At 46.0% G+C, this 23,227-nt stretch overlaps 1 protein-coding gene across 2 annotated transcripts in view; it reads left to right on the forward strand.

Moving 5' to 3' along the window:
* The window catches only part of TNFAIP8L3 (TNF alpha induced protein 8 like 3), a 579,383-nt gene that overhangs the window by 153,388 nt on the left and 402,768 nt on the right, over positions 1 to 23,227 (forward strand). Inside the window, exon 1 of one of the 2 annotated variants that reach the window (XM_078684598.1) lies at positions 2,266 to 2,390. The exons of the other annotated variant lie outside the window; for it this stretch is intronic. The gene's annotated coding sequence lies outside the window, so the exon portion shown is untranslated. Of the gene's footprint in view, positions 1 to 2,265; positions 2,391 to 23,227 lie in introns of those variants that run through there. 2 annotated transcript variants of the gene reach the window in all.

The raw sequence follows: 23,227 nt of genomic DNA on the forward strand, positions 1-23,227 counted from the left end.
TAGTCCATGCCACTAGTTGGAATCCCTCAAACTCTAAAAGTTTATGACGGGTACCTTCAATATGGGTCTCTTGAAGACAAATGATATCTGGCCGCAGATAACGAATGTCTTCTCTAAACTGACGCCGTTTGCAAGGATCATTAAGCCCACAAATATTTATTGAAGCAATCCTAATATTAGCCATCCCAAATTAACAATCTTGCTACCATTACCACTAACATCAATAAGAAAAAATAACCACTTAACAAAAGCAAACCTGTTCCCTGTATCCAATTTCTTGTTACCCCTCCTCCCCCTTCCCTGAAACAAACCGTCCCTCCCCCAACATCCAGGCAAAAAAGGTCCACAGACCCTTGCGATGCCTCCCGCGATCCATGGTGCTACCTGGTCGCCCCCTGGTCTCCCAAAACCAAAAAAAGTAAGAACGAGAGAATAAAGAAAGAAGGAGACATCCCCTCATTTCAAACCCAACTAAACAAAAAGATATTCTGGAAAGAGAACCCTCTACAGGCCTATGTATAACCCACAACCCATCCACATCATTAATCAACTTCCTAACCCCACACAAAAAATCCACATGTAATGAATAGAGTAGGATAAAAATTACTGGGTAAGACCATTTTGACATCCTAAAAGGGGAAGAAAGCAAAAAAAAACATTTTCAGACAAGTAACATGAGTCTCACACCAGGCCAATATCTTTTATCCGTCTACCAGTTCTTTTAAATAGCTCTCTGCTTGGATTTCCGATGTAAAAACCCGAGTTTTCCCTTGATAGATGACTTTTAGCCTGGCAGGAGTCATCAAATAGACCTCACATCCCTTTTTTTGAAATGGGGAAATAAATTGCCGCTGACGCCATCTCCTCTCTACGGTTGTGTGGCAAAAATGCGGACGCACAAAAAAGGTCTGGCCCTCGGCAGTCCTTCTGGCATCCGGTCTTGCTTTTTCAAAAATAGCTTGTCTTAACAGAAAATTGCCCAAAAAATCAAAATAGCCCGTGGTTTTGCTCCCCCCCCCCTCCCTGTCTTTTAAGCATCAATGGAAAACGGTGAACTCTTTGAATCCCTGTATCTCATGACCAATGAGCCAGCTCCGGGAATGCTGCTTTAAACAATTTCAGGACAAAACCTCTAATATCATCCCCTTCAACCTTTTCTTCAATACCTAAAAGGCGTAAATTGTTCCTCCGGAGCCTATTCTCGGAATCCTCAAGTTTCCACAAAATGTCTGTATACCTTTCATCGTTAGTTGCAGTTTTAGTTTCTACCATTTCTAGACCCGCTTCAAGATCCACTATTCGCTCCTCCAGAGCAGCTGTCCTGGTAATTACTTCTGCACATGCTTTAGTATTTTTACGAATAGCCCCCTGAATTTTTTTCGTTGCTAGCTGCGCTCTTTTATGCTCTTGTCAAGCCTCACTCTGTATTGACTTAAGCATCGCATAAATCAGGGTGTTTGAAGGGGGTATATTCGACTCAGTACCTGCCGACATTGCTCCCGGTTCCAGCCCATGTGGTCCTTTTAAAGTTGGAAACCCCGTTGTAACTCCAGAGTAATCCCACTGTAAATTATTACTACCTTCAGAGCAGTCACTTTCCCGCCGCACTGCGCCAGTCTATAAAGGCCTTTTGGTTTTTTTATGTCTGGGAACCCCCTTTAAAGTGTCCGCTGTGTTAGGGGGACTATCCTCACTGGAGGTGCCTTCTAAGTGCTAAGAGTCTGTAGTGTCGCGAGACCCTTCCGCCAAGGAGAAGAAACTGTCCCCGTTATGTGTATCTGGCATGCTATCGGTACCAACATCAGTATCTGACCGGCCCTCTTCCGGGGTTTGATGAATAAGTACCACCTCGGGGGCAATGTCCACATCATGCTCATGAGCTACTGAGTCCTCAGGTATAGCCTTACCAGCTACCTGGGGTGTCGTTCGGGACCCAACCGCCTCTATTTGGAACTGCCGGTTTACCCGAAAACATCCCCGGGACGGTAAGTGCTTTTGCCAATCCTGTACTAGTTTTGGAGGATAGTTGTTTAGGACCAGGGTGTATCCCCTCCTTCTTACTCCCCATCTCCTAATTGACTATCCCTGGGGGTTGCATCTTATCTGCGGTGTTTCCCTTAATTGCCGACCCCTTCTTGGCACTCACCGCAGCAGTTTTTTTCCAATTTCGCCTGCTTTTCTTCCATTGCAGATGCTTTTTCCCCCCCCCGCGTTGCAGACGCCTTCTGGACAGACCCCGGGGGCTTTTCCGCTACTACAGGCAGCGTTCCATTCTTGCGTGGCGGCATACTTCCCAAGCCGCCGGCGCCGCCTCTGCCGGTTTTCGTATGCAGCCCTTGCTCCAGCTCCTGAGCCGGCTTCCGCACAGACCACGCCCGCAGCAGCCTCAGGTGAGTGCGGGAGCAGAGTTCCGCGATGATTAACCGCACAGTCCTCAGCCAGGGTTTTTGCTTTTCCCACTCGGCAAACATGTAAATCTGAGAGACACAACAGAGCAACCGCCGTAATACAAGCCTCTTTGCCAGAATTGCCTTCACTCCTTCTGACTTATTCCCTCATACAAGCCACATTACTGCAGAGCTCGACCAGGGAGCGACACCCGCACAATCACGCGGCCGCCATCTTGCCCTCTAGTAAATGTGGTTTCAAGGAAAGTGAGTTTTATTATTGGTGAATTCGCTTTGAGACCCTGTCTCTTTCTTAATGACAAGGCCCCTCTCCCATCTCTGTGGAGTGATAGCCCTTTGATCAATCATCTCCACGAACAACTGAAAGTCCTTCGTGAGTGACTGAATGGTGTAAGATAAATATGCTGCTGCCCTAATTGCAAAGTTCTAAATGGCAAAAGTACGTTTAACAGGCAGATCCGTCCTTTTATCCAACGGATCTGATGGGGAAGCATTCTCAGAAATGATAGTACCGTGGGAAGTTAGGCCTACCATTAATGAATCTACTTTGAAAGCAACTGTAAAATTCTCAGTTAAGGCCTGTATCAGAGAGCGCTTAGCCAGAAACCTAGGGAATGGACGTTTGTCCACCTCTTTCCTTTCTGTCTCCTTTACCCTCTTGACAGAGGAATGAAGTGGAAGAGATTCTGGGTCCTTGTTATTAAATCAGTCCCCAAAAGCAGCATACATACTCTTTTTGACTTACATGGCTCTTGCTTGAAGTTTCTTCCAGAAACAAAAAAACCGGATGTGTTTTGAGTAGGCTACCTTTCCATGCTAATTACAGGAAGAGGCAGTTGGCCATATTGAGAGGATGGGTAACTAGTAGGTTAAGTTTTGCTCTGGAGTTTTCTGTCAGGCAGGCTAATGCTCATTGTGTAAAGACTGGGGCGAGGAAAACGAATAAGGAGGTGAGGGGCTTTGAACTCACTTATAGCATGTCATTTTTTGTCACTCTTCTTTTCTCTCTTCTTATTGAGCAGTGCTTGTCATGTGTAACTTACTTTTTATCCCACAGACCAAGTACAGATAAATCAGTGCACCCTCCGCTGCTTGTACTGTGATTTAGGCACTATTTGCGCTATGGTGCAATCACGACTTTCACTCACTTGCCTTCTGTCTTGTTTATTGCCCTACCTCCCATCATTTTTTTAAACAAATATACATCACAAACTGAACGTTATTAGAGCACTTTACTTGAGCATTGGTTACATTGTAAATGGTCACATTAGTTTTTTTTTGGCATGAAGAGATTTAAGTTATTTGTCCAGAATCACAGGATGTCTAGGTGACAGCAAGACTCAAACTTAGTTCCCCACTTCCAAAGTCAGCAGCTTGAGCCGTTATGCGATACACTCGCCACTGTTCCTCCTGCAATGCAATTCAATCACTTCTGTAAAGACCAGTGCTTAATTTGAGCCAGTGGTTTCTGATGACCGGCACTTAATTGCCAGCACCGGGCTTTTAACAGGCTGCCACTTGGTACCGGTGTCTGCCAAATGTAGGTACAAGCACAACATCTATTTATTCATTCAATTTACATTTTCAATGATCAGTATTAGCCTCCCAAGCCCTTCTTATAGCTTTGGGGCCCTGGAATAATATGTATTATCACACTTTTAAGAGTGTGATTATTAGTAGTGTGTTTGTGCTGTCATTGGCAGCGCTGCCAGGGGCAATGTATTGTGCAAGCTGTAGTGTCTCCTGTCGAGGACCCTGCACTGTCATTTTTTTACAAATTAAGCACTGGTGTAGGCAGACTAATACGTCAACCCAGCCCTGCCAAGTACCCTGCATCCGGCGTTATACTAACGCATTTTCTGTGGTGGGCCGCATCATCACAAGAAATGCAGAGTCGCAAATTTGTATTGCCTCCTTGACACCACTGCCGGTGCAAAGGAAGTTAATGCCTTGGCCAACCACTCCCGATGAGCATGCAGTGCAGACCACGTGCTGCTTTGGCAGTGTGTGAGACTGTAGTAGTGTGCAAAGTTTATTCGTTGATGGCAGATCAGGAGCGTTGCGCCGACCTGGTGGCTCATTGCTGCGCTGGCTGCATCAATGAGCATTCATTATTAGCCCAGTTTCTGCGGCCAGCCGAGGGTACCTACGGCATTCACGTGACATGGTGAGGTCACGTGATTGCAACAAAAACTGTATCCGTAACTCTAGCGTGAGTGTGTGCTAGGGTGAGCAGCAGTTTGTTTCTTTACTTTGCAGTTGCCTGCCACGCCGCAATCCTTATGTTGGTGCCCCCATAATGCACACCAGCATTCACTGGACGGATTAGTCACAAGAGGCAGGAGCAGATGATTAATATTGTGGATGATCCGGGCAGCTGAGCTGTTAGCACGACACCGCCTGCACCACCGCAGGCTTGCTTCGGCCTCTCTAAAGCTCACCTAACCCCTTCAGCGTTACCTGCTGCTGAACCCGCCATTGTGATCCTGCTGCCACTGGCGTAATGAAAATTGAGGGGGCCTCCCTGCATGGTACTTAGAGGGGCCCCTTCCGGGCTCTTTCAGGAGCTCTCTGGCCAGAGTGCAGTGCCAAGGGGGCCCCCTGGAGCTTAGGGCCCCCTGCACCGCGGGGGCCTGTGTTACTCCCCTGCCTGCTTCCCCCTTGAAGCACTACAGAGATTACTGCTCGCCACTTTCGGCCCGCTGCAGGCTCTGTCTGCGCAGAGTGCTTAGTGTGGTATATTCATACCAGATTCCAATGACTTTCTCTTAGTGTTCGGTTTGGACCAGTTTTAGATGGACAACCACATTGTTTTTATATCTAACCACATGTGTTCAAGTATATGCTGATATTATGACACTGAATGGTGATGAGACCCAATCTGGAAAACAGTCCTCATCGCCTCTTTTTTCCCCACTATAACAGTCATTATATTATTCTCTGTAGGCGAGGTGAGCAAGTGGCAGGCACACTGCGCCGCTTTTGCAACAGAAAATCTGACCCTACTAGAATAACTGACTATGCTGAAATTTATAGAAATGTTCTTTTGAGAGTGGTGCAGATCTGAGTCCTCGTTTTGTTTAACAGTACGATCAGCTTAGAAGGGCACTAGGTGCTTCAGTGTCTGGTTATTTCCAGCAGTTTTAACATCTTCTTAGCGAGTCTTGTTGATCAAATTGGTATAATTGCTGATATTTATATGTTTTCCAGGTCTTCATTGCTTGATTTTGCTTGCGAGAAAATGTCACTCATAGTCATTGAAATGTCACTCATATTTACACTGGAATTATGAAAATGTCCCACATAGCAATCTAAAACCTTGGCAGCTATGTCAACCACGGTCCTAAATGTTCTCTCAGAAGGCTATGGCTGTCACAAGTGCTGAGACTGATCTCACCGAGCTCCTCTGACCTCGCCCTTGTTTTGGAGTCGGAATAGTGTTACTGAAAAATTGCTGCTCACCCCAGGGTGGGCCCTGCTCATAAAGTCCTCTGCTATGAAAGACGGGAGTGCACAACACCTGCCAAAGCAATAGAAGTGAGTTATTACCCCTTCCTCTTTGCATTAACAACAGCATCCCCCTCCTTCAACTCCTGAGGCGCCTGAAGGGAAGCAGCATGAATGAGGAGGGATCTGGTGGGAGTGTGTGTCATGTTATGCCTATGCTAATTGCTATTTCATGGTTCTTCCTTTTCGTTCTACCTCTCGCTCTTCTTTACCACATCAGCACGAGTCTAGATTGCTGAGTGCGTGGACGGTTGAGCTGAGAAAGGAGCAGAGGCTTTACTTTGCTGTACCGGTGTTCCTGCATTAAATCTTACTTAAAGTCACTCACTCCGTGTTTGACCATCTTTACAATTGGCAACGAGGATGGGATAGTATTGCTATTGATATCATGTGTCCCACTGGAGCAGAGAAGAAATTTATTATAGCACTCATTGACGTTTTTTCAAGGTGGCCTGTCATCAAAGTTGTCAGCAGAATTACTGCTGAGGAAATGTTAAAGTTTCTAGACAGGACTTTCATTGAAGAAGGTATACCTGCTCAAGTTATCTCTGACAATGGGGTTCAATTTAATGTCCAATTTGACCCAGGAATATTTTAAGAGAGCTGGGATTAAACACAGAACCACCTCTCTTTACAACCCTTCTGGCAAAGGCATGATTGAAAGTTGTAATAGAGTTTTGAAGAATTCCACTCAGATAGCTGCTCAGAATAATTGTGATTGGGAAGTGCAAATCTTTAAAACTGTTTGGATGTATAGAACCACACCTCATGATGCTTTAGAAGTTTCCCCTTTTGAAGTCACGAGAGGTTGTGGTGCCAGAAATAAGTGCAATCTTGAATGGTTGTTAGAAACAGCTTCCAAAACTGTTTCTTTTGATGTTATCAGGTCAAGGATTATTAACAAACATAGCAAGTATCAAGAAATGTATAACCAAAAACACAATGCTAAAGATGTTTGTATCAAAGTTGGTTGCTGGGTTAGAGTAAAAAAACTGGAAAACTAGTAAAGGTGAAAGTCAGTATTTCAGACCTTTAAAGGTTACCAAAGTCTTGAGGAATGCTGTACAATTATCTGATGGCAAGGTTTGGAACTTTAAAAGAGTAGCCATTTTTCGCCAAAGTCTCAATTGCTCTGGGAATCGAATTCATTCTGGTACTCCTCACTCTTCTGATACTCATGCTGAGTGGGACATTGTTGCAGAAAAAATATTACTACCAACTCTTTTGCAGTTCCTACCAATCCTGATGGAGACTGTGTCAACAATCCTGGGGAGTCCATGGATATTTCTAACTGTGTTGGTGGAGATTCTACTTTTTCCACTGTAATCAATGATGTGCTGACTGGCAATGGGGAATGTAATGTTGATGTTAATATACCACTTTGTGACAAACGTACTCGCTCTAACCCTAAAAGGATGGCGGATTATGTTTGTGAAGATGTATCTTAATTTGTTTTAAATGTTTTTTTTGTTGTTTTTTGTTTTTCTAATGGGGAAGATGTGTTATGTTATGCCTATGTTAATTGCTGTGTCATTGTTCTTCCTTTTTGTTCTACCTCTTGCTCTGCGTTACCACATCAGCACGAGTTCTAGAGTGCTGGGTGAGTGGACGGTTGAGCTGAGAAGGGAACGGAGGCTTTACTTTGCTGTACCAGTGTTCCTGCATTAAATCTTACTTAAAGTTATTCACTCCGTGTTTGACCATCCTTACAGCGTGCTACAGTCAGCACACAGTTTTATGTAGCGTGAGGTCGACCAGAAAGTATTGGAGCACTTCACATGGGCTTCGGTACGTTACACAAATTAATATCCATGTTTTAAGCCATGGTTAGATTACGTGGTTTACCCAGAATCTCAGGTTTACAATGACTGACCCAAACATTGGGTTGACCTTAGGTACCTCAGTTACACTTTTAATTGGAGAACAGCATCGGTTGTATTTACATCCGGGAAGAGCAATGTTTTAATTTAAGTCATTATGTGCATTGTCATCCCATTGCTGTGAATGTTTGATTATCAGACTATGGCGGTCACAGATTATAGCAGTTGTGACCTGATCATGATGGACACCACAATCATGATAGGGTGCAGCAGTTACAGGCCTGGTTATATAATACGAGTAAATAATGGCTAGTGCATTCTTTGTGATGTTACGTTTGCAGGCAGGAGTATGATGCTGCTTTTAACCACTTGTTGCAGGTGTCTGGTCCATCTCTAGTAGCTTTGATTTATTCAATGTGATGTGGGTGTATTATTTTGGTGTCTAGGAGGTGAGAGTTTTGCCAATTGCTTACACATCTAAGTCAATAGACCCACAAATGCCGTATAAGATGTCAATTGCTTGAGCACAGTGTTGCTAGGTATATAAAATGCTTGAGTTAAAGGTAGACCTGGGTGTAGTGCTCTTGCTCAGGCTGCTCTAGCGAGTAGCTTTGGAGCTATTGGTAGCTCTCCTGCTACCTGTAAGTAGCTCTCCTGTGTGTAGCCCAGTGAACTAAATCAGAATCTTTTGCTTGGTTGAATTAATATGTGCATAGCAAAATTGAAAAGCATGTATTGGAGATCAAAATGTGTGTATTTTCAGAATTCATACTTTGATGCTTGTCAAAAAATGGTTGAATTTCCAAACTGTATTTAAACTGAACCAACTTTGCCTGGCTCGATATCAGGCTTCTATGTGTGCAGTGAAACTCACAATGTGTTACGGAGAAGTATTACTATATTAACTTGGTGCTAGGTGCATTGCAGCTAAGGCTGTTATGTGTAACCCATGTAGAGGCATTCCACATTGACAAAGCATTTTTTTTACATTAGTGCTGGCAAGCATGTCTGAGGGACTAAGAGGATCACTAATGATAATTGTCCACATGCTGGCCACAAATGTAATCTTGTATTATGCAGATACTATAACTTTGCTAATATTATTAGTAGCTTGGGAGGATTTTCATTGAACATAAGTAGCTCTTATTGAAGAAAAGGTGGGAGACCCCTGCTCTGTTTAACGTTTCCTCTGTATGTGTGGCGATTTTAATGTACACTTAAAAAAGAGCTCCGACAAAAATATGATAACATTGACTGATGCAATGTCTAACATATCCATGAAGCAGATTGTTAAGCATGACACACAAATGGTCGGGCACACCCTCGATGGGGTCTTCACCTCAAACACTTACATAGAGAATGTGGAAATACTGCCCATTCCTTGGTCAGACCATAAAGTAATAAAATACACTTTAAAGCTAGAGCACGTCACAGGACTAAATTGAGACTCCTAAATTGCAGGAGCAACTTTCCACGACCATTCCAGAACTAGAGTTAGACAGCAACCTAGCCACCAATCAGGTTTTCAGTTGGGTGAGCTCAGCAATCAAATTAGCAATCCCGCTGAGAAAGATCACCTCTAGAAGGAAAAGCCCTTCACAACCATGGTTCTCTGACAAACTGAAGGTGCAAAATCAAAATTGCAGAAGGGCGGAGAGGAAATGGAGATCAAACTACTAACAACAGATGAAGGAGAAATACAGAACCTCCCTAGCAATTTATAAAAAACTAATCCTAGAAGAAAAAAGTAATTATTTTATATGAAAAATAAATGAGGCCAAGAATTCCAGCAAGGAACTATTTACCACGGTAAAAAAACTAACAAACCTCAATATTAACAAACAGATAGAGGGCAGCACTGAACCATGCAACAGTTTAAGTCATTTCCTTGTAGACAAAGTCAATTCTGTCTATGAGTCCTTTAAAATGACCAATAAGTCTGCGGCCCCTGTCACACATAGAAACCAAACAGGGACCGTCCACCGGAGTCCCAAATTTGGGTTTCCATTTCGGGCCCCCATCTGTTGAACAGATTAAACAGGTGGTAATGACTACTAGGTCTCGGGGCCTAACGGATCCATGTCCACCCAAGGTGATGCACCTGTTTCCAGATCTACTAAGTGACCAACTAGCTCTTGTCTTACAAAAATGATTAAATCTAGCTGTTTCCCAGATGCCTGGAAAACGGCCTCAGTCATCTCGCTATTAAAGAAGCCAAATTTGGATCCACAGAATCCTGCAAATTACAGAGCAATTTCGAAAATCCCCTTCGCAGCTAAAGTACTGAAAAAATTAATGAACAAGCAATTATTTAAGGGCCATATTATCAAGAAAGGGGGAAACAATTTTGCCGCTTTTATCGGCAGGAAATTGCCGCTAAAGCGGCAATAATGGGATTGATAATATGCCCTTGTGAATTCCTATAGAAGCCCAGGTTAACACCAGAACCTGGGCTTCTATGGGAATTCGTAAGGGCATATTATCAAGCCCATTATCGCCGCTTTAGCGGCAGTTTCCTGCCAATAAAAGAGGCGATAATGTTTCGCCCTTTCTTGATAATATGGGCCCAAATTTTTAACCTCTGTAAATGCACCAGATCACTCACAATACGGGTATCGAGAGGAACATGGAACTAAAACAGCGCTGCTTATGGCAGTGGAGGAACTCAGGAGTGTACTTAATGCTGGAGGGAAGGCGGCCTTAATTCTATTAGATCTCTCTGCGGCCTTCGACACTGCAAAGCATGATACACTTCTGACCTGACTAGCTGAAGTAGGAGTCCATGATATCGCACTCAAGTTGCTATCCTCACATCTAACCAATAGAACTTTTACAGTTAAATTAGGAGAGGCTACATACAAACCTTTTAACTTACCGTCCGGCGTTCCACAGGGGGCTTCCTTAAGCCCTACCCTTTTTAATATTTATGTGGCCCCCACTAGCAGCTACAATAAGAAACTGTGGTTTCCTATCAGTCGCCTATGCAGACGACACCCAAATAGTGGTATCTGTCTCAAACAACGTAGAAGAAACAGCAGGCAGATTTAACAACTGCATGGACCGATTAATCACTTCATTCAGCGTAACTGCTCAAAACGAAATGGTGATAAAACCAAAATCATGCTGCTGGAGACAAACACAAAAGTCTGGTCCCCAAAATGGTGGCCAGACACTCTAGGGGACTGCCCGTCCCCAGTGAACAAAGTTAGAAACCTAGGAGTGATACTGGATAACAAACTATCCTTTGACATCCAGACAAACAAACTGTCCTCCACTGTATGGTATATCCTCAAAATGATAAAAAAACTACTGCAGATTATTCCCCAGGACTCCGGTAAAACATTAGTAACAGCATTGGCCTTATCTAGGCTAGATTATGGGAATGACCTGTATGCTGGGATACAGAGCCAATATCTAGCAAAACTCCAGTGCTTACAGAATGCTGCAGCAAGGCTGGTGTTGAACATTCCAAAATTTGAGCCAGTAGCCCATAGATTAGTGGCCCTCCATTGGTTATCTATTGGAAAGAGAATAAAGTATAAGTCAGTGTGTCTGGCTTATAAAGCCCTCCATGGGTCAGGATCCCATTTTTAAAAACACATTTGAAACAATGCGAGCCTTCCAGAAGCCTGAGATCGAGCCAGGCAAAGTTGATTCAGGTTCCCAAATTTAAGGAAGTTAGGTGGGGGGAGAAGCTTCCTGCTTCAGGCAGACAAGACCTGGAACCTTCTCTCTATTACAATCAAAAACAGCACATCTCTGCTCACATTCAGGAAAGAGGTAACAACCTGGCTGTTTACTTCTTAGGTAGAGCACTATCCCTCGGCAGACCTTGACATTACATCGACTTAGCACCAAGACGCCCATGGGCAATCATGAGCTCTTTAAATTCACAAATCAAATCAATTGTGTGATATTCTGACTGATGTGTTGAATTGAAATTGAAAAGGTGCACCTGTGATGTTCAATCAAGGTTATTTTGTTTTGTTAGGGCGCTGTCTTACATCCAATATTGGAGTAAATAGTGATGTGAAATATATATATATATATATATATATATTCCCAAGGTATCCTTCTCTGTTGAAAAAGATGAGGGGACACGGCAGGGCTTCAAGGATTGCTTTATTTTCTTTTTTCTGGCATGACGCGTTTCGGCGGTAGCCTCATCAGATGCCTCCGTTGTTACAAGTCTCTATGTTTTCTTCTCTATTTATGATGCCCCTCCTCCTGAAGTAGCGTGGGGCTCACCTGCGCCACATCTCATCGCGGAGCATTCGACCAGTTCATGGTGCGGACTGCATTTCCCATCATGCAGTTGGTTCTCAGCATAGACGGATGTTCCCACACAGCCGGAGTGATTTACTTCTCAAGTGAGTGGCTGAGTGTTGAGAGTGGTCGGCTAGAGTTTGTAGCACATTTGCCGGGTGAAAGTCAATTCCTGTGCCCAATACTTCCAACCTCGCAGTTCCTTTGTTGCCAAGGTTTGGAGACGCGGTTAAAGTAACTCCGTCTCTCCGTCGATGTCGCGGACTGTCAGCTGGCAGCAAAGCCTCTGGCTCCATCGGATGCGGGGTGGTCCGGGTAATTGCCATTAACCCTAAACACTCCTGGAAGACACTTCAGGAAGGGCCCCCTCTGCGTGAAAATGGCCACACGCTAATATTCCCAAGGTATCCTTCTCTGTTGAAAAAGATGAGGGGACACGGCAGGGCTTCAAGGATTGCTTTATTTTCTTTTTTCTGGCATGACGCGTTTCGGCGGTAGCCTCATCAGATGCCTCAGTTGTTACAAGTCTCTATGTTTTCTTCTCTATTTATGATGCCCCTCCTCCTGAAGTAGCGTGGGGCTCACCTGCGCCACATCTCATCGCGGAGCATTCGACCAGTTCATGGTGCGGACTGCATTTCCCATCATGCAGTTGGTTCTCAGCATAGACGGATGTTCCCACACAGCCGGAGTGATTTACTTCTCAAGTGAGTGGCTGAGTGTTGAGAGTGGTCGGCTAGAGTTTGTAGCACATTTGCCGGGTGAAAGTCAATTCCTGTGCCCAATACTTCCAACCTCGCAGTTCCTTTGTTATATATATATCTATCTATATATATATATATATATATATATATATATATATATATATATATATATATATAGATAGATATATATATACACACACACATACATATACATATATATATATATATATATATATATAGACTGAAAAAACAAAAGGTTGAAGTAACGTTATAGTTAGGTGAACTTGTCAGTGTGAACATTAATATTTGAACTAAAAAAACATAGAAATTTACCAGTTATAGTAGTCAGCACTAACTATAATTTGCGCCCCTGCCATGCCCTGCTTATGACCTCACATATAGGGGCCGATTATGATAGCGGTTTTTCCGCATCCTCCGGGTCGGCCGTCAGATTAGGATGGCTGGGGGGTCAGAAAGACCGTCCACCGCTTTTCCGCCACGGTCGCCTTCCAACCGCGGCGGAAAAGCTCAAACATGTCTGGCGGTGTCTATCAGACACCGCCAGGCATATTAGGATGTCTGCATTTCCATGCCGTTCCACGGCGGCATTTCCGCCGTGGAAAGTCATACGGACTTTTGTTTGGGGGCCCATTGCGGGCCCCCAGGGGTGAAGGGGGGGGTGGTAGTTGCACATGGGGGGTACCTATGGTACCCCCCTGCCTTTGCATGCAAATGCATTCTTTTCATTTTTTACATTGGGGCGGGTGCTGCTTCAAGCAGCATCCACCGCAATGTAAAAAATACAGGATGTGACCGCCAGGGTGGCGGTCACATCCTAATTGCCATTGAGGGACCACCGCTGCCCATGCGGACGGTCCCTCTTACTCAGGGGTGGCAGACAGACCCAAGTCCGTCTGCCATCATAATCGGCCCCATAGTGTGATCAAGCAAGGATTGGGTCCATAACTCCCCAGACTGGACCACCTCAATATTGAAATAAGCAAACAGGATGTCTGTGTTGTGATAAACCTTAGACCATTAAATCCAAAGTTTTTAAGCTTTATTTCACAGATTTTTGAGATTTCAACAAAGACATTCATAAATCAATAGAGCATGTCTTTTCAAAGAAACACCACGTTAGTAAATCGCACAATTCAAAAACATTTTAAATAGAACTATATACAACCTTTACATAGTGCAGAAAAAGATTTTTGGGTGAGAAATAGTAATAATATATGGATCGTTTTTACAAACAAATAACAACAAATCAGTAACGACAAGAAAAACATCAATAACTCATGTGTGCCAGCCTGAAATCAAACCAGTCCTACATTCATATTAACAGCAGATAGGCAGTTACTCATTTTCAAAACACATGTTTTCTGTCCTGCCTGTGAGAGGATGGGGATACCTAACCTACTGGTGGGTGTTGTCATAAGCTACTGAGGGAAATATTATTTAACATTCCTCATGACACACCGCATCAACAGTCCCCCATACTCAAAGCCAAAATACCAAGTCCAAGTCTTGAAGAGAATCCTGCATTTGTTAGGGATTCGAAAGGCTTTGGTGGGATTGGTTGCACTCCATCATGGTCAACCTTAAATTTTAACTTGAATGGATCTACCGTGACCAGATAACCGTGGTTGGCACTTTGTGCTTCTTGGTGTTAATTTTAATTCAGAGTTTTAAAAAAATTCATTTATCTGGTAATACTGGATTTTTGCAGTTGTAGGGTTATTTTATTAATTAGAATTTACTTTATTTTTTGAATTAGTTTGGAGATTTTAAATGTTTTTTTTTTCACTTTACTACTGTTTGAGTGCTGCATGAATAATTTACACATTACCTTTAAGTTAAGCCTGACCGCTTTTTGCCGAGCAACAAGAGGGTTAACACCCAAGTTTATTTAGTAACTTTAGTGGTTCTCCCTGACAAGGTTTGTGATTATTATTTGAGGTGAGTTCTCACCCCCCTCAAATAATACTCAAATTTCTTACACAGGTCAATTGTTCACTCTACATGTCTGCTAAGATTTAACAACTGATGCATTAATTAAAATGCAATTAATGTAAAGCAACAATCATACTTACAGAGTGAACTCTCATTTGCACTAGGCACCATACTAGCATTAAATAGCTACTTCCTCTATTATGTAACCTCAAATTTGAAGAACTATAACATTTGAGTTCAAGACTTTGCTTTGTAGGCATGCTATTTTAAAATTAACAAACATTGAGATTCACAAAATCATTGGTTTGTCAATGCAAAACAATGTTTTGTGATGCAAAAAAACTTTAATGAGTCAGAAATGTGTTTCTGAATCTTGACAGGGGTTCTGGAACTCATTCTGAACCAGGGTTAAGAAGAGGAGTAAAAGAGACGTCCCTATTAACCATGATTCGTACTGAAATGAACAATGGCTTATAACCTCAAATGGTCTCAAACCAATGAAAAGTTACTGATTTCAAAGTTGGCACAGTAATAGATTCACAAAAGGGAAGCTGACTCTGTGAGACAGCTTCTATTTGGAAATTATGTTGGTCAGCCCTGGTGGGACTTAGCCTTTCCCTAATGTCTTCCCATGCAGGAATCAATTTTTATAAAGAAGCCACTGTCCATTTAATGGACATGACTGCTTTAAAATATGTTTCTTGTTCCGAAATGTAAATTCAGAGACTGAGGTCACCTGCCCCACCCAGGCCACAATTCCTCCATTTGCCATTAATCTCAGGGGGAGTGGTCACATATAGCTACCTGCCTAAATAATTCTCATTAAGCAGATTGTTTTATAATCATCTGCAAAGGGTATTTTGTGATGCAACCTATTAGCACATAGCTCATGTTGCAAAAAGACAGGCTGGTTGCAGAAAATTGGTGCACAACTTGCACTCACTATCTTTGACCTGTAAAACTATTTCCTTCTATCTTCTACCTTAAAATGAGTGAGGAAAAATCTCTCTGGGGTTATGTTTCCCTACTTTATTGTGATTTACTATTCACAGGCATTCTTCATGATCTCGTACTTGGTAGAACAGATTGCTCCCTTACACTTTGTCCTCCCCCACACACACAACACTTCATGCTATGTACACCAACCATAAAAGAAACAATGTACAACTTGTTTATAAAATATGTTGCAGGTGCGTAGTTTAGTCAATAATATTAGGGAGGTGTGAGTCTGAGATTTTATAACAAGCAACACAGTGTACCCTAAAAAAGGCATGTGGTGGACTAAGGCATGAATTGTATGAACTTAGTTAGGGAAATTAGTTTGGTGTTTGGATAATTAAGAAATAAACTTGGCAGCATTAATGTATAAATAAAACTATCTTCTGGCAAACAACTTCACAAAGCCCTAAGCAACCACATGCTACAAAGCCCAGTTGAGAAATAAACAAATGGTTGACCATACAATAAGCCAAGCAAATGACATTGTACTGGGATTACAGAGTGGTACAATGCAATGTCACATTCACTTGTAATACAATACTAAGTACCGTATTTTCCGGCGTATAAGACGACTTTTTAACCCCTTAAAATGTTCTGGAAAGTCGGGGGTCGTCTTATACGCCGGGTGCCAAATTTGACTGTATGTTTTCTTGCATTTTTTACATAGCGCGGACTTTACCCGAAGGTGTCAGAGCGCTTTACAGTAGGAACAGTATTGATACAAGAGGAACAATTACAAATGAACAAATTACAAAAGCAAACGTTAAGTTACATGGATCAAAAGTGACAATAGTGAGCAACCAAAATACATGAGGTAGCAATCGGTACATTCCTGGAGAAAAAAGTGATAAGTGTGCAGGTTACAAAAGCGTACAAAGTACGAGCCAACTATGCAGGACTGCGTTGGACTGCCCTGGAAGTGGGGGTAGTCTTATACGGCGAGTATAGCACGAAACCTACATTTTATCAAGCAAAGTAGGGGGTCGTCTTATACGCCGGGTCGTCTTATACGCCGGAAAATACGGTATGCACATAAGGCATGGCATTCAACTAGTTATGCACTATGTTTTGTGCCTGGTTTAAGTCATTGAGCTGTGCAATGTCTACAACTGGGTTGAAAGCAAGTCTAGTTTAAAAATTGTGGTTCAATATATGGGATGTAGAAGTGTACTGAATCAAACTCAAAGAAATACAACAAGTACAAATAGCACTTGTTCCTGATTCCTTCACCCTACCACCATCACCGCTTTAGAGAAGCTTGGAATTGAACTAGACATTCAGTGCTAACTTCACCATAGTTTAATTTGCATACAGTACTGAGGACAATTTTCTTGCCTGAAGTGTTTATGGGCAAGCAACATTCAAGATCACAGCTTGATGATGGCCAGTCAGTCGGCAAAGGGACTGAGGATGCTATAGTCCACTCGAGTCTCAATCTGATTCAAGAACGTTATTCGGCACAGTTAAAAACAGCAATAAAGGTGCAATACAGTATATCATCAACAAATATAAAACACAAAATGCACTGGTAAGAATAAAAACATGTAATTAAGAAACAGTCATGCCTTCTCTTGTATTAATATTTAGCATACAGTACTTTTCCTGAGGTGTATTGCCCCCCTTATTAAAAGTGCAACAATAAAACATACAGAGGGATCTTCAAGTTTAAACATATAATTTAGTGCAACTTTAGGGTCTCTGATATTCTGTAGAAGAAGACCTCCTTAGATTCTTATTAAAATCACAAAATAGTGCTGTGTGCTTTGCTTAGACCAACCATCGCAGGCACAAACAATCATTACCGGTGGTTGTACCTTAATTTCAGGAAAAGTAACTAGGTTATGTACTGTGCCCAAACGCAACCTTGTCAGAGCAAACCGTGCTGAACGTTATTCCTCCAAGACAAGCAATCTTGACATCTATCCTTTAAATCAATTGACATTTAAAAGGATAATGTGATCTTACTCAGTTTGTCACACATTATGTGATCCTGCCTATATTTGCCTATATCCACCTCTTTAGATAAGCTAAGAATTGAATTAGGCATTACCCCCAGGTCCCTTATGTCCTCGTCCCATTCATGAAAATATGGAGATAACCATCTCCAGACAGAAAAAAAGAACAGAGGCATGCTGGGACCCTAATACTGCCCCTCCCACCGGGAGTACATAAGCAGTACTTACCCAGCATCCCGTCTGTTCTTTTTTTCTGTCTTCGACAGAATGGACTGTTGGTATGCTGTTGCTGTTGCTGCCCCTGCTCCTGCTGGGCTGGGGTGGGATGCAGGCTCTTCTCTGCTCCCCTGCCCGGCTGCCTGGCTTCGTGGGCAGGGGTGCTGTTTCCTGGTGTGTCTGCCTTCCGGCCTGCCTGGCTTGCTGGGAGGCATGGCTTCTTCCTGGCCGATGTTCCGAGGTTTCTTGCCGGCCCTTTGCGGCTGGTGCGCCGCCTCCCGGTTGCTTCCGGGTCACGGTGCACGTCTCCCTGAGCTTGGCTGGGTGGGAGACGCGCTGCGCTGGATGTTTTAGTTCCAGACAGGGCGCTGGATGGTTTCCGGAGCCGGCTGTTTGAGTGGGGGCCTTGTTCGTGCTGCTCCGGCCCCCGCTCTGGGTGAGTCCCGCTTTGCGGTGTTATCTCTCTATGTGCCCTACTTGTTTCTTCCTTCCTTGAGGTGGCTGGGCTGACTATCGGGATGGCGGAAGAGCTATGTCGTGTTCCTAGAAATGGCCTGTTAGCTCTGTTGTTTGGAGAGTGTTGCTAATGACGCCAAGGTCACAGGTACGAAGTTCCTGTACAGGCCATGTTCAATTTTTCGATTATGGTCTCATTTAAACAGGATGTAAACATATGTATCCTAATGAACACGAACACTGAATATGTTCCCAACCCCTCTTACCTTTTGTGATGTTTGCCTTGCAGACTCCCGTGTGGTGGGGCTGTCTCATTTTACTCTGTGGTTCACCGCTGTTCCGGCTCGTGGTGGCTTGTTTTATCCCTGGGGTGTGGAGCTGCTCCGTCCCGTGCTCTCGTGGGCCTGTTTCAGGCAGGAGAGAGCGTGGTCCTGGCTGGTTGGACTATCTGGGGAGCTACTGGTTGAGAGGCGCACGCATTGGGCATGTTTTCACCATGGTGTTTGGGTATTGGTGTTGCTTATGCTTTTCCTTCTGTTTTGTTGCTGTGTCTGAGGGTGCCCTAGGGAATGTAGAAACGCTGTTTTACCCATGGCCTTTTTTTTCCTGGCCCTTCCGGTTGTTGGGCTGCAGGAGTCTCCTGGGGATGCTGGGTTTGAACCCGGGACCTCATGCTTGCATGCGCTCTGCCTCTGAGCTACATACCGGTCAGGTCTCTTCCGGCTTCCCTGCTTGCTGGTGCTGGGCTGCTGCCTTTTCCTTGGGCTGCCTGGTTCCGGGGCTGGTGGGGGGCATGGCTTCCTGTTCTGTTTTCGGTCAGTTCATGCTGCGTGTTTCGGGGTTCTTCTCTTTCTGGTGTAAAGGTAGTGGATGTGGTCTCACGGCTAGGCTGCTGACTTTGGCGCGAGGGAATCAAGGTTCGACCCTCGGGACCCTCTCCGCATCCTGTGATTCTTGGCGTATCACTTCCTCTCCCCGATCCTCCTAACCGGTTTATTTTTTCGCTGGCTTTTTGTGTTGGCGATTGGCTTCGGCTTCTGTTGCTCCCTTCTACCGGCTTTGCTGGGGGTGCTTTCTGCTGGGGCTGGTCTGCTCCTGGTGGGTGACTTTCTGCGGTCTCTTGCTTGTGACGCTCCTCTCGGGGTGTGTCCTGTATGGGCTGCTGTCCCCCTTCTTCTTGGTTCACATCTTTTTGCGGGCTCCTCTTCCTTGCGCTGCTCCTGGCTTTCGCTGCCTGGTTCGGTGCGCCTTTGATTGAGGCTGGGCTTCTCTGTTCTGCTGGTTGCCGGGTCTCTGGCTTCCCCCCGCCTCCCTTGTGGTGTGTGGTCTGCGTGGTGGATGTGTTTGTTTCCCCTGCGGGCCTTCTTCCTTGGGTCTCTGCCTTCAGGTGGGGGCTTTGCTCCTGGCCTTGCGTGCTTTTGCGTTTTGTCCTGGGCCTTGTTGTGGGTTTCTCCTCTCTGTTGGGCTTGTTTGCTGCGTCTCTGGGATGTTGGCATTCTCCCTTCTTTTTGGTGGCCTGCCTCTGGTTGGCGTCGGTTCCTGTCGCTCCTGTGGTGCGCTGGTTCCTCTTTTTCGCTGGCTCTGTCTGTGCTTGCTCCTGGGGTTCCCTGTGTTGTTGGGTTCTTCCGGCCTGCTTGCTTCCGCCTTGCCCGCTGCTGCTCTTGTGTCGGGGTCGCCTCTCGCTGCCACGGCCTGTTGGGGTTGCACTTCTCTTTCCCCCTTCTTCTGGTTCCTTTGCTGCTCCCGTCCCCCGGTTGGTGGTGAGTCGGTGTTTTGGCTCAGGGGGGGGGGTCCTGTTGTCTCCCCTGAGTTCCTGTTTGCCTGCGGCGGATTTTCCCCGATTTTTTACTGTTCCTTTGCACCTCCTTCTTGGGATGTCTCCTGGGTGGCTGTCGTGGCCTGGCCTTGGTTGTGCTGCTTCTGCCCATTTTTTCCCGGGTGGCCTTGCCTCCGCTGCAGGCTGCCTGTTGTGTTGTGGCCTGTGCTCAGCTTGCGGCGTGCCTCCGCTTCCTGGCTTCGGCTTGGGGTTTTGTTCGACGGGGGCTTCTGGTTCCTGGATTTTTTTTTTCTCCTGTCCCTTGGAGGGTGCTTGGTTCCTGTTTGGATTTCGGGTGTCCTTCCTGGTGCTCTTGGGGGCATTCTGCCTGCACCTGGGGGGTTAGTGCTGCCTTGGCTGTGGCTGTTCTGATCTCCCTTGCTTCGGTAGCCTGTGCCTTCGGGTGTTGCCCCGGGGCCTTTTTTGGTCTTGGTTGCTTCTGGGGTCTGGCTGCTTCTGTTCCTTGCTCACTCTGTGCTTGCCTTTGGCTTGCTTTGGGGGTTGTCCTGCCTGCTCCTCCTGGTGCTGCCTGGGTTCCTGCCTGGTTTGTTCCTGGTTGGGGGCCTACTATGGGTTTGACTTCTCTGCCGGGGGTTGTTGGGAGCCTGCTCTTCTTGCTGTGCTTTCCTCCCCCAGGTTGTGTTTCCGGTCGTTTACTGGGCTCTGGTGTTCCTGCCGCTGCTGTATGGGCCTGGCTGTCTTTTGCTGTTGCCGCGCCCTTGGCGGGCTCCTGTTTTTCCCCTCTCCGGGTCTCCTGTTCTCCCGGTGGGTGTCCTGGGGCCGTGCTGCCTTTCTGCGCTGGCTGGGTGTCTGCTGGGGCTTTTTGCTCTTGCATGTCTTCTTTTGGGCTCTGCGTCCTTGCCTGGGCTCTCTTTGTATCCTGGCGGGGCGCTCTGCTGTTGTGTGTCACCCTGGGGGGGTCCTTCGGGGCCTTTTTCCTGCTGGCGGTTCTTGGCGATCTTCTTCTGCCTGTGTTGGGGCCTTTCTGGGGTCCTTTGGCTCCAGTGGTCTGCTGGCTTCCTGCTTTTTCTGGTTGTCCTTGGGCTGTGCCTCCTGGGCTTCCCTGCTGTTTTCCCCGCTCTGGGAGTGTTCTGCTGGGCGTTTCCTGGTTTTGGTGTCCTGGTTCGCTTCTTCCTCCCTTGTTTCTCCGGCCTTGGTTCCCGTTGTGGGGCTGTTGGGTGCCCTTTTCCCTCCCCCCCCTCTCTCCGGGTGGGGTTTGGTTCGAAGGTGCTCTTGCCTCGGTGGGGTTCTCCCTCCTGGCTGCAGGTTGTCTGGGGCCTTCTGCTTGTTGGCCCTTTGCTACTCTGCTTCCTCTGGATTCCGCTTTGGCGGTTTTCTCTGTTTTTTTCCGCCTTCCATATGGTTCGGTGGTGGTGTGCTGGGGGTTCCCGGTTCCTTCCTGCCCTTTTTGCTGTGCTGTGTGCGCTGCGTGGGCTTGTTCCCGGGTTTTGGTTGGGCCTGCGGGTCCTCCTGAGTGGTCCTATTGCTTGGCTCTGGTCCGGGCTTCCTGGCTCCTTTGGCGTTTGTTGCCCTGGTTTCTGCTGGTTTCTGGGCTTCTCTCTGGCCTTGCGGGTGTGTGGCCTTGTGGGTTTTTTTCATCTGGGTGCTGTGCGCCCTGTGGCTGTTTTTTGGCTGCTGCTGCCCGTGCTGCTTGCTTGGCCTGGGTGTGGGGTACCGGTGCGGTCCTCTGCCTTGTTGGCCCCTGCTTTTCTTCTGCCCTTTGTGTCCGGTGTGGGGGGCTGATGGGTGCTCTCCGGTTGCTCTGGCCTCCGGTCCTGCTTGTTTCCCTTCATTTTGGGGTTGGGAGTTTTCTTGGGGCTGTGGCCGGTGGCTCTGTCCTCGCCCTGGTTGGGCTTGTTCGTTTTCCGGTCTTGTTGGCCTTGCCTCGTTGGTCGCCTTTCGGCTGGTGCTTCTGGGGGCGTTTCTGGCCTGTGCTCTTTGTGTTGGCCTTCTCTTCCCCTGCTGTTCTGGGTTTGGTGTCCTTCCTGGTTGTTGGATGGCCTTCTGCCCTGTGGGGTTTTTTGGCCTTCTGCTGGGGGCCACTTCGTGCGGTTTCGTGGGGTGGGGTGGGCCGTTTTCCGGTCCTTGCTTCCTCGCCCCCTTTTTTTGGTCCGTGCCTTGGTGGCTGGTATGTCCTGTGGGCCTTCCCTTTGGTTCTGTGCCTGGGCGGCCTTCTCTGGGGAGTTGATCGGCCATGTCCTTTGGGTCTTGGTTCTGGTTGCCCTGTCTTAGGTTTCTCTGGTTGGCGGCCTCCTTGTTTGGGGGTTCTGGCCTTCTGTTTTTGGGGTAGTCTCCGGTCCTTGTTTGGCTCCTGCTGTCCTGTTTTGGGTGGCAGACCGGTTGTTTCCTGCGGTTCCCTTTTCCTCCTTCTCGGTGCTATTTGTTGTGGTTTCCTGGGTGTGCCTGGGGGTGCGGAAGGCCGGTTTTCTGCTTTGGTATTCTCCGTATTTTCATGAATGGGACGAGGACATAAGAGACCTGGGGGTAATGTTCCATTACTTACCGGTAATCTTCATTACCCCAGGTCCCGTTGTCCTCGTCCCATTCATGCGCCCCTCCCTCCCTCCCGGGCGGCCGGCCTTCCTGTCTGGGCTTGGTTGTACAGACAGGATGCTAGGTAAGTACTGCTTATGTACTCCCGGTGGGAGGGGCAGTATTAGGGTCCCAGCATGCCTCTGTTCTTTTTTTCAGTCTGGAGATGGTTATCTCCATATTTTCATGAATGGGACGAGTACAACGGGACCTGGGGTAATGAAGATTACCGGTAAGTAATGGAACATTCTGTGCTAACTGGTATTCACCATAGTTTAATTTGAAGATAGGACAGAGGACTGTTCTCTTGCCTAAACTGTTTATGGGCAAGCAATATTCAAGATCACAGTTTGTTGATGGCCAGCCAGTAAGCAAAGGGACACAGTGAAATAGTGGATAATAGTGAATAATGGTGGACACTAATTTCCACTCCAGTCTCATTCCTCAACAGAGAAATGTAGCACATGTAATACAAAGCAGCCTTAGCACTAGCCCTTGTCTAGCAACAGTAGACAGGGCGAACCGGGGGTGGGGAGCAGGCATATTACCAACCCAAACCCAGCAGTTGACTAAACCCTGGGGATGGGGGCTCAGG

The sequence above is a fragment of the Lissotriton helveticus genome, chromosome 3_2, assembly GCF_964261635.1.
Source record: "Lissotriton helveticus chromosome 3_2, aLisHel1.1, whole genome shotgun sequence".
In the NCBI taxonomy this organism is placed as follows: domain Eukaryota; kingdom Metazoa; phylum Chordata; class Amphibia; order Caudata; family Salamandridae; genus Lissotriton; species Lissotriton helveticus.